General features: G+C 47.7%; 1 protein-coding gene across 1 annotated transcript in view; it reads right to left on the bottom strand.

The window, feature by feature from the left end:
- Window positions 1-12,394, bottom strand: part of LOC117516253 (polypeptide N-acetylgalactosaminyltransferase 18-like) — a 483,867-nt gene that overhangs the window by 98,645 nt on the left and 372,828 nt on the right. The gene's annotated exons all lie outside the window — the stretch shown is intronic.

Raw genomic sequence — 12,394 nt, 5'->3', positions numbered from 1 at the left:
TAAAAGAAAGACAAAACAAGATTCCACATCTGGATCCATATGAACATGTGTATAATGGGTTCCACCTGTTTTCAAGGCTATCAATCCGAAAACTGTTTGAGAAATTGACTGAAATGTCGTAAAAAATAAAGCACTTAGCGAAATCAAGATGCTGACCAACACCAAAACTTATGATAATTTCACCAGTTTTCATGTTGATCAGCTGGAAAAAAATGAATGATCCAAAGTGCACTCTCTGGTGACGTAAAAAAAGGTTGAATAAAATAATCCAGAATCTAAACCCAGGTTTCAATCAACACCAAAACATAACAGATTCTTTGTGTCTATGAAGTCGATAATTCAGTCTATTTCCATGAGGATCAGCTGAAAAATCTTCAAAAAATTCAATGAAATGTGTAGCGCATGGCCTCGATTCACCCTAATTAAATAAATACATTAATGCTGTCTCAACAAAAACCTGAGTTTTGAACTGCAGACAGAGACGGTGTCTTCACTCCCAGCTGAGAAATTCCTAAGTCATCGGGTGATCCTCAGATAAGCTTGGAGACGTCCCCCCATGGGCTAACACAGGGCTTCACAGCAGAAACAGAATGGTAAATTTAAGTTCTTCAAAAGGAGCCCTTGCCTGGTTTATCGGTTAAATTCCAGTCATTATGAATTACATGACATTATAATGGCTTCACGTCAGAATCTGAGCTTCTCCAGGCCAGGAGAACCCAAATTTTTTGACCTCATGCCAAGGCCAGACCCTCTCAAGACTGCAAGACTATATCCCTTCCACAACACATGGCCATAAAAATTTGTCTTGATAACAGCTATTATTTTTAGGTGAAGAAAGACATTCTTTTAAAATAAAAGAATTGCATCAGTATTATTTTATTCATATATATATATATATATAAAGACTTCTAATGTTGGTACTGATTAATCAAATGAAATGCTTTGCATATAATCATTCTATTTTTTGTGCTCCTTATAACTGATATATGTTTAAGTGTGATCTTTCTGCATTATCAATATGTTGATGGTGAAGTATTCTGTGTATCCAAAGGATGTGTTTGTGACGATTAATAATGTGTATCCATTCGAGTGTCTTAGAACAATATTATACCAAAATAGTTAATGTGCTTAAATAGTTGAATCATTTGGGTCTGCCCTGTGAAGACATGAAGTTTTCTGTGATGTTACACACCATAAATGGGTGGAGTTTGGTGACATCAGTCCCCCTTAAAAAGTTAGAACAGAGTGCTGCTCTCTCTTTCTCTCGCCCCTTCTTCGCTCTTCTCTTTTGGCTCTTTCAGCTTCCTCTTCTCTCTTCCTTTCTTAAACGTTTAATTTTTATTTTTGGGTCAACAAGGCCCCATGCTAAGCTAAACTAAGCTAGCTAAAACTACCACATGGCCTCATTCATTCATCCTTTATTCTTTGAAAAACTTAGTTTTAACCTGATGCTTTAAGGTGCGTCAAGTCTTTTGAATTTTTAAGAGATCTTCCGAACTGAACTTTTCAAAATAATAGCGAAATTACAGGAAAGAGACTTTTCCTTTTTGAAAATTTCCAATGTTTTTAAAGTTTTAACTTTTTCCTAAATTCACAAAGACTTTTAATCTGGCTCCAACAAACTTATAAGCTACCAGAAACCATTTTCAACAAACACCTTACACCTGTTGTGAAAGTGTAAGTACACGGACCCACAACAGGGGGCGCAAATGAACGGACAATGGAATAGGTCAAATAACACACTTTACTGTTGTGAATATGCACAACAAGTACAACAGATTACAATAATAGACAAAGTCGAATTCACACAGGTGTCGTGTGGGCAGGCTTGAAGATAGGAGACGCCTCTCCAAAGTAGAACCGGAACCACACGGTTTCCTCCGCCACCAGACCCCGGGAATACTGGAGCCGCCAAGTCCCGAACTCCCAGGTGGCCACTGCCTCCACGTGTCGGACCTGGTACTGCTGGCGAGGAACAAAGGACAATTAAAGGAGGGCGCGCTCGCACCCAGGAATCCGAACAGCAGGTACGTTACCTCCACCTCTCGTTGGAAAATACTCAGAGCAAAACACAAAAGTCACAAAGATCACTGTTAAACAGTCAGCTGAGCACGTTACCTTCTCAGTAGAAACGATATCTCGGCAATGAGGTGGAGCTGCCGTCCTGCTGATATACCCCTCTGATGATTGCTGTCAGCTGTCTCAGGTGATGGGTGACAGCTGTCACCCTGGCTGCTCCTGTGTGGCGGCAGCGCCCTCTGGTGCTTGGAGCCCGCACTCCAGGCAGGGCGCCCTCTGGTGGTGGTGGGCCAGCAGTACCTCCTCTTCAGCGGCCCACACAACAGGACCCCCCCCTCAACGGGCGCCTCCTGGCGCTCGACCGGGCTTGTCCGGGTGGCGGCGGTAGAAGTCGGCCAGGAGGGCCGGGTCCAGGATGAAGCTCTTCTTCACCCAGGAGCGTTCTTCGGGACCGTACCCCTCCCAGTCCACCAGATATTGAAAGCCCCGGCCCATCCGTCGGACATCCAAAAGCCGGCGCACCGTCCAAGCCGGCTCGCCGTCGATGATCTGGGCAGGAGGTGGTGCTGGACCGGGTGTACATAGGGGTGAGGTGTGATGGGGCTTGATCTTCGACACGTGGAACACTGGATGGATCCGCAGTGAGGCCGGAAGCTGAAGCCTCACTGCGGCGGGATTGATGACCTTAAGGATCTTGAAAGGACCTATGTATCTGTCTTGCAATTTCGGGGAGGCCACTTGTAGTGGGATGTCCTTGGTGGACAACCACACTTCCTGCCCGGGACGATACGTAGGGGCCGGGGTTCGCCGACGGTCTGCATGGGCCTTTGTCCTCATCCGGGCCTTCAGCAAAGCAGAGCGGGCGGCACGCCACACCCGACGGCACTTCCGTAGGTGGGCCTGGACCGAGGGCACACCGACCTCGCCCTCAACCACCGGAAACAACGGGGGCTGATACCCCAAACACACCTCAAAGGGGGAAAGGCCGGTGGCTGACGACACTTGGCTGTTGTGGGCGTACTCGATCCAGGCCAGATGGGTACTCCAGGCCGCCGGGTGCGCGGCTGTCACGCAGCGCAGGGTCTGCTCCATCTCTTGATTGGCCCGCTCTGCTTGCCCGTTGGTTTTGGGGTGGTATCCGGACGAGAGACTGACCGTGGCCCCCAGTTCCCGGCAGAAGCTCCTCCAGACATGCGAGGAGAACTGGGGACCGTGATCGGAGACGATGTCTGATGGAATCCCATGCAGCCGGACGACGTGGTGGACCAGGAGGTCTGCCGTCTCCTGGGCTGTTGGGAGCTTCGGGAGGGCCACGAAGTGGGCCGCCTTGGAGAATCGGTCCACTATCGTGAGGATGACGGTGTTTCCCTGGGACGCCGGGAGGCCCGTGACAAAATCCAGGCCGATGTGGGACCAGGGGCGATGAGGCACGGGCAGCGGCTGTAGCAGTCCCGGAGCCTTGCGATGGTCGGCCTTGCCCCTGGCGCAGGTGGTACAGGCCTGGATATAATCCCAGACGTCGACCTCCAGGGACGCCCACCAGAAGCGCTGCCGGACAACTGCCACGGTCCTTCGCACCCCTGGATGACAGGAGAGCTTAGAGCCGTGACAGAAGTCCAGGACTGCAGCCCTAGCTTCTGGTGGGACGTAAAGTCTGTTCTTCGGTCCAGTCCCGGGGTCCAGGCTTCGTGCCAGGGCCTCCCGGACGGTTCTCTCTACGTCCCAGGTGAGGGTGGCCACGATAGTGGACTCCGGGATGATGGGTTCCGGTGGATCCGACAACTCCGTTCTGACTTCGTCTTCGTGTACCTGGGACAAGGCATCCGATCTCTGGTTCTTGGTCCCGGGCCGGTAGGTGATGCGGAAGTCAAAACAGCCGAAGAACAGTGACCAGCGGGCTTGCCTGGGATTCAGCCGCTTGGCGGTCCTGATATACTCCAGGTTCCGGTGGTCAGTGAAAACCGTGAATGGCACAGACGTTCCCTCCAACAGATGTCTCCACTCTTCAAGAGCCTCTTTCACCGCGAGGAGCTCTCGATTGCCGACGTCATAGTTCCGTTCGGCCGGGGTCAACCTGCGGGAAAAATAGGCACATGGATGAAGGACCTTATCGGTCTTCCCGCTCTGGGACAGCACAGCTCCTATCCCTGAGTCTGAGGCGTCCACTTCAACCACTAACTGGCGACTAGGACCGGGCTGCACCAGAATGGGTGCAGACGAGAAGCGCCGTTTCAACTCCTTGAACGCGGCATCGCAACGATCCGACCAGGTGAAGGGGACTTTTGGTGAGGTCAGGGCTGTCAGGGGGCTAACTACCTGACTGTAGCCCTTAATGAACCTCCTGTAGAAATTAGCAAAGCCGAGGAACTGTTGCAGCTTCCTACGGCTTGTGGGTTGGGGCCAGTCTCTCACCGCCGCAACCTTGGCCGGATCAGGAGCGACGGAGTTGGGGGAGATGATGAACCCCAGGAAGGACAAAGAGGTGCGGTGAAACTCACACTTCTCGCCCTTAACAAACAGCCGGTTCTCCAATAACCGCTGCAGGACCTGACGTACATGTCGAACATGGGTCTCAGGATCCGGAGAAAAGATGAGTATGTCGTCAAGATATACGAAGACGAATCGGTGCAGGAAGTCCCGCAAGACATCATTAACCAATGCTTGGAACATCGCGGGAGCGTTTGTAAGACCGAACGGCATGACTAGGTACTCAAAATGACCTAACGGGGTGTTAAATGCCGTCTTCCACTCGTCTCCCTTCCGGATCCGAACCAGGTGATACGCATTCCTAAGATCAAGCTTGGTGAATATCTTAGCTCCATGCAGGGGCATGAACACCGAATCCAACAAGGGTAAGGGGTATCGGTTACGAACCGTGATTTTGTTCAGCCCCCTGTAATCGATGCATGGACGTAATCCGCCATCCTTTTTCCCCACAAAAAAAGAAACCCGCACCCATCGGGGAGGTGGAATTCCGGATCAACCCGGCAGCCAAAGAGTCCCGGATGTAGGTCTCCATTGATTCGCGTTCAGGTCGTGAGAGGTTGTACAGCCTACTGGACGGGAACTCAACACCTGGAACCAAATCAATGGCACAATCATACGGGCGGTGCGGGGGAAGGGTGAGCGCCAGATCCTTGCTAAACACCTCCGCAAGGTCATGGTACTGCACCGGAACCGTCCCTAGATTGGGCGGGGCTCTGACCTCCTCCCTGGCCTGGGAACCGAGAGGAACCGAGGAACCTAAACATACCCGATGGCAGGTCTCGCTCCACTGAACCACTACCCCGGACGGCCAATCGATCTGGGGATTGTGTTTCAACATCCAAGGGAACCCTAAAATCACACGGGAGGTGGCCGGAGTCACAAAAAACTCGATCTCCTCCCGGTGATTCCCCGACACCACCAGAGTTACTGGTGGTGTCTTGTGAGTGATTGGAGGGAGTAGGGAGCCATCTAGCGCCCGTACCTGCACAGGTGAGGTAAGCGCCACCAGAGGGAACCCTATCTCCCTGGCCCATTTGCTGTCTAGCAAATTCCCTTCTGAGCCCGTGTCCACCAGTGCTGGGGCCTTCAGGGTTAAATCCTCATACAGGATGGTAACTGGGAGTCGTGTGGCGATGTGGGTGTGTCCCACGTGAAAGTCTCGGCCCACCCCTAGCCCAGTTTCTAGGGGCGGGCGTTGGTGTTTAACCGCTCGGGGCAGTCTCTTAATTGATGCTCAATCGAGCCACAAACAAAACACGCCCCGTGGGCCAGCCTCCTTTGTGTAACCGGTGCCCTAAATGTTGCCCTACTCGTGTCCATAGCTTCGTCAGCAGGGGGGGCTGTAACCGCACGGAGCGCAGGGGCCGTGGAGCGTGGGGAGGGCGGAACGCGGTCGGAACCGGAAGGGAGAGGGACGACGCGTGCCCGGCCACGCCCTTCGTCTCGTTCCCGACGGCGCTCTTCTAACCGATTGTCTAATCGTATGACAAGATCGATGAGCCCATCTAAATCCCGCGGTTCGTCCTTAGCCACCAGGTGCTCCTTGAGGACCAACGACAGCCCGTTTACAAAGGCGGCGCGGAGGGCAGTGCTATTCCAGCCGGACCTCGCAGCCGCGATGCGGAAGTCGACTGCATAGGCAGCTGCGCTCCGGCGCCCCTGTCTCATTGACAGTAGCACGGCTGAAGCGGTCTCTCCTCTATTAGGGTGATCGAACACTGTTCTGAACTCCCTCACAAACCCATCATATGTCTGAAGGAGCCGTGAATTTTGCTCCCAGAGCGCTGTAGCCCAAGCGCGTGCCTCACCACGAAGCAGATTTATCACATAAGCTACTTTGCTAGCATCAGTCGCGTACATGACGGGACGCTGTGCGAAGACGAGCGAACACTGCATAAGGAAATCCACGCACGTCTCCACACAGCCTCCGTATGGCTCTGGGGGGCTTATGTATGCTTCAGGGGAAGGTGGGAGGGGTCGTTGAACGACCAGTGGAACGTCACTGTTACGCACAGGGTCGACGGGAGGGAGAGCCGCAGCGGCGCCCGGAGGGCGCGCTTCCACCTGCGCGGCGAGAGCCTCCACCCTGCGGTTCAGGAGGACGTTCTGCTCGGTCATCAAATCCAACCGAGTCGTGAAAGCGATGACGATCCGCTGCAACTCACCGATCACCCCTCCCGCGGACGCCTGTGCGCCCTGTTCTTCCATTGGCCGTTCAACAGCCGGTTGACGCCCCTCGGGATCCATGACGCTGGCCGAGATATCCTGTTGTGAAATTGTAAGTACACGGACCCACAACAGGGGCCGCAAATGATCGGACAATGGAATAGGTCAAATAACACACTTTACTGTTGTGAATATGCACAACAAGTACAACAGATTACAATAATAGACAAAGTCGAATTCACACAGGTGTCGTGTGGGCAGGCTCGAAGATAGGAGATGCCTCTCCAAAGTAGAACCGGAACCACACGGTTTCCTCCGCCACCAGACCCCGGGAATACTGGAGCCGCCAAGTCCCGAACTCCCAGGTGGCCACTGCCTCCGCGTGTCGGACCTGGTGCTGCTGGCGAGGAACAAAGGACAATTAAAGGAGGGCGCGCTCGCACCCAGGAATCCGAACGGCAGGTACGTTACCTCCACCTCTCGTTGGAAAATACTCAGAGCAAAACACAAAAGTCACAAAGATCACTGTTAAACAGTCAGCTGAGCACGTTACCTTCTCAGTAGAAACGATATCTCGGCAATGAGGTGGAGCTGCCATCCTGCTGATATACCCCTCTGATGATTGCTGTCAGCTGTCTCAGGTGATGGGTGACAGCTGTCACCCTGGCTGCTCCTGTGTGGCGGCAGCGGCCTCTGGTGCCTGGAGCCCGCACTCCAGGCAGGGCGCCCTCTGGTGGTGGTGGGCCAGCAGTACCTCCTCTTCAGCGGCCCACACAACAACACCTCTGGGTTCCTGCAAGCTGACGACAGTGGTGATTTCAAACCATCAACCAAGCTGTCGGTAAAGCCAGCCACAAGCCTTTGGGATCGCCTGGGGAGACCGAGGGTTAACTCCTTGACCCAAGTGAGCACGACGGACGGACGGACGGATGGATGGACGGATGGATCCCTCCGAAGCACCTCTTCAATGTGTCAGCTAAGTGGCCCAATTAAAGGTTCCAGGAAAAGGGTTTGCTGTCAATGGATACAAAGTGGCTTCCTTTGAAGCATATTCATATGTTTGTTTAAGATTTTTCTTAATAATTGGCTTCAAATTTCATCTCTAAATTCTAATCAGATTTATTTACTTAAAGTCTTTAAGCGCTATCTCTCCCTCTCTTCCAATGTCTCATGAGTGAGTAAGAAAATAGTTTCCATGAATGAACTTGTTTATTCACTGTCCACAAAAATGCCAGTAAACTGTTCACTTCTTGTATACTTGTAAATAAACTGTAAATATTTCTGCTGTGGTTCATTTGGGTTCAGAAGGAAACCTTTGGTTAATCGTATTGTAGAATTCAGACTTTCAGATCAGAGACTGATTAATTAAATCGAGACTAATAAATTAATGAATGTTTAAATTAAAGTACCTATGCTTCAAATAGGTGGTGCCCCGAGTAATAATTAAATAATAAGTATTAAACCCTAAATTGTTAATTATTTTGGTGACACATCAGATGGGGCCTGGTCCAATCTAATTCAATTTTGGAGTTTAACTGCTTATTCACTATATTCTTATGGTGCTCCAGTGTGAGCCAATCTAGAATTGACCAATTTGGTTACATCTTTATGGTTCCCGTGTGAGGTACCACTCATTACAAATAATCAAATTAATGCAAACTCATTACATTATATTGGTCCCCCATTGTGAGACCTGAAAATTTGCTACAAATGTCACAAAATACATTGTTTAGCAAAATAAAAGACTTCTGGATTCTTATGTTCTTAAAGAAGAAGTAACAGGCCTTTTTTATAAGGAAGAAGGAAGTGAAGGAGAAAGAAATTGTGGATCTGGAAGCCAGAATCTAAGTTGTTACATGGCTTTGTGATCATTTATCACGTGGAACAACGAGCAGGTTATCATTGTGCTCTTGGGGAGTAAAACAATAAAATGTTCAATAATTCATTTTTAGTCTCTCTGTGAATTTTTTTGCTCATCTCGTGTGGTGTTTTTGTAGATGCTTTCAACCCTTTTAGGTTCGTAGGGTTCAGCTGCAAAACTCAGTATCTCCAAAATCACAATTTTTTTCCTCAGTGTGCAAAATATTAAAGAATTTGAACAAAAATCATAGCATGTGACCTGAAGGTCACAGGTTCAGCACTGACCAGGCAGGAAATGTGGGTGGGGAAGTTAAAAACAAAACCTGTCTGACTTGTGTGACCATCACCAAGGTGCCCTTGATCAAAGTCCTTTATCTCCACCTGTCTTGAGTGGCAGCACCCTGACGTCTGTGTGAATGTGACGTATTATTGTAAAGATAGTTGAGTGTCTGCCTCAGGTTAAAAAATGCTGCAGAACCTGTTTTTATTGTCAGCAGTTGTCTCATTTCCCTGAGGAGCTTTTGTCTTTGTGGATTTTAAGCTGTTCTTTCACTGATCCTGTTTTGCTTGTTTTCACCCACATAGTTGCTAATTATCAATTAAACACTCTGACTGCTGTTAATATTGATGGTGCAGATCACAGATTAGCTGTGGACTGAAATTTGAATAATATATATAATATAGAATAATAATAATAATAATAATAATAATAATAATAATAATAATAATAACATCAATATTTATTTTTGGCCTCTGGTTGTCCTTCCATAATTATTTTTTTAGGCCTGTAAAGGAATGCATTTGGGTGACATTGACCCTTGACCCTGGTCAACATTGATCCTGCGCTCAATGAAAAACTCTTGTTGGGAGACATCAAATTAAAACAACAACAACAAAAAACAAACAAACAAAAAAATACAATATATGAATTGAAGAATAAGGTGGGAAAAAAGAAATAGAAGCTGCTCTCCCAAAGAGATGATCACTGTTTATGCTCTCTCCGGTATTTGTACATGCGCAGTGTGAGAGGTTGGGGTAAATCGGCTCGTAGATGCTTGTAGCGCTGCTTCAACAGCGCGATACCCTCACGAGCGCCGGCCAGAATATCAAACAGGTTTGATTTTCATCCGACCATACGACTGATGATCGGGAAGTGGTCGTGAGAGGTTAAATGCAGCTCATGACTCCATGTATACTACATGATGCAGGACACACGATTAAGCTGAAACTCAGCGCAATCCAAAAAAGTCTCACACGAGTGAAAAATCGTCGGCTCAAAAAAGGCCAAAACTCGCCCAGTGTAAACCCAGCTTAAGACAAGGACATTGAGTGACTGACAGTAGAGTGAGACAGAGCAACAGATCAATGCAGCAACACACAGTGTAAGGTACAAACCGTTCTTCTCTGAGAACCAGTTCAATGAAAAACTGATTGGACTTCAAGAATTTGGTCTGTTTTTTAAATGAGTTTTACTTTACAGAAAATAAAGGTGTACAAACCTCCAATGGGGCTGGCTGGCTTTGTAACCGCATTTTCATCTCCAGGATTGATCACTATTTCCCTCTTGGCTTTTACTCCTCCTCAGCATTGTTGCTGTCATCCTTTTGACTCAGTATTGCAGGTGAGACAAATCTACAATGATTGTAACCAAACACTGACTGTCTTTTTGACCGTATGTTGACTCACATGGAACAAAAATATCAAAATGTAGCATTGGTAGAGGGCACAAGTCAAGTCTGGGAGCATGCACTGATGCTGGGCTTTACCACATCCACAACACCACAGAACCACTTTGGGTTGTGGATGGCAACGCCCCAGGTAGACAAAAGGGCCATTCCCCCCACATCTCTAAAACAACCATCTATCTGCTGCAGACAGGTGACACATGAATATTCCCTTGGTCTTCTCCAGCAAATGTGGTCCTCAACACTCAGGCACGTGTGCTGATTTATATTGTGTTTGTCTTTGTTTTTCATGGGGTACTGACAGTTTGAAACACAGTCAATGTGTTTTTGAGAAATTGTCAGCAAAAAAGGTCGAAGGACCCTCTTGTTTTGTGCTGGTGTTTTTTTTCTAGGCGGAGCTGAAATGTGTATTTGTATGTGTATTTTATATGGTTGGTAGATGTTCAAAAAAACCCTCACGATATAAAAAAAAAAAAATTGCCTGTGAAAAATGCTAGATGGTGCTATAATAAAAAGTGCTAACACTAATAACATTCAACTATTTAAACACTAACTATTTTGGTATAATATTGTTCTAAGACACTCGAATGCAAACACATTATTAATCGTCACAAACACATCCTTTGGATAAGCAGAATACTCCATCAACATATTGATAAATCCATAAGGTCAACCACAGGAAAACTTTATACTGTTGTACTCGGTGGAGTGAGCCCGTTCAGGCGGTGAAGGTCATGTTCACACATGGATAACGTTTGTCGCAATATTGCAATATATGCGAAATTGGCCTGAATAAACTTGTCCCTGGATTTTCGACGTGGAAAATCCAGAGACAAGAGGTGTCAAAATGTTCTCTTGTTTGGGAACGTCAGTAATTGGACTGAAAACCTTAAAATTGTTTCTCTGTTTGCAACTTTCATGGCTTTGAGTTTGACCATGTATAATGTTCTTTACTTCATGATGCATTTTCTCATGAATGGAATCACCAAACGGCATGAAACTGGGCACGCGTATGCACAGTCAAAGATCACATTGCCACATTTTCCACATGGATGACCTACATTTTGCCAGAAACAGGATTTTTTTTTTTTTTTTGACAAACTGCTTCTGCAGTGATAAGTTAAAAAGAACAACAACAACAAAAAAAGCCAGACATCAGCTCTCAGATCTGTGTTCAGCTGGGAAGAGTGACACACGTTTAAGCAACATGATTGATCGGTAAACACTGTCTATCACGATAATGGCCGTCACTCAGTCATCCCCGACTGGTTGGTGTGCTGTAAGAGTAGAATGGGAGGCAGAGCCTTCAGCTTTCAGGCTCCTCTCCTGTGGAACCAGCTCCCAATTCAGATCAGGGAGACAGATACCCTCTCTACTTTTAAGATTAGGCTTAAAACTTTCCTTTTCGCTAAGGCTTATAGTTAGAGCTGGATCGGGTGACCCTGGACCATCCCTTGGTTATGTTGCTTTAGACGTAGACTGTGGGGGGTTCCCATGATGCACTGTTTCTTTCTTTTTTTGCTCCGTATGCATCACTCTGCATTTAATCATTAGTGATTGATCTCTGCTCCCCTCCACAGCATGTCTTTTTCCTGGTTCTTTCCCTCAGCCCCAACCAGTCTCAGCAGAAGACTGCCCCTCCCTGAGCCTGGTTCTGCTGGAGGTTTCTTCCTGTTAAAAGGGAGTTTTTCCTTCCCACTGTGGCCAAGTGCTTGCTCACAGGGGGTCGTTTTGACCGTTGGGGTTTTTCATGGTTATTGTATGGCCTTGCCTTGCAATATGGAGCGCCTTGGGGCAACTGTTTGTTGTGATTTGGCGCTATATAAGAAAAAAGTTGATTGATTGATTGATAATGATGTCTAAAAATGAGGTTGGGTTTTGTTGCAGGAAAAGGATTTTTTTTTTTATCACAGAACATTTCCTTCAGTGTTTGTGGTCAAAAAACAAAAGCTGTCTCTTGTTTTGCCAACTTGTACATTGTTCTTTCATCTTGTTAATTTGTTTTCAGTTATTCAAAAGCTACAAGAACTTAAAATAATCCAGCGTATCACCACATGTGGTTTTTGTAGATGATGTTGTTGGCCAACAGGTTTCATATCGTGAAGACAGAAGAAAATTATGGTCCATCAGAGCTTCCGACCATGTGGTGCTGTAAACCAAGCAGGAAGTTTTAATGG

The sequence above is a fragment of the Thalassophryne amazonica genome, chromosome 8 (assembly GCF_902500255.1).
Source record: "Thalassophryne amazonica chromosome 8, fThaAma1.1, whole genome shotgun sequence".
NCBI classification, from domain to species: domain Eukaryota; kingdom Metazoa; phylum Chordata; class Actinopteri; order Batrachoidiformes; family Batrachoididae; genus Thalassophryne; species Thalassophryne amazonica.
The sequence above is the reverse complement of the archived record's forward strand: the minus strand, read 5'-3'. Positions and strand labels throughout refer to the sequence as shown.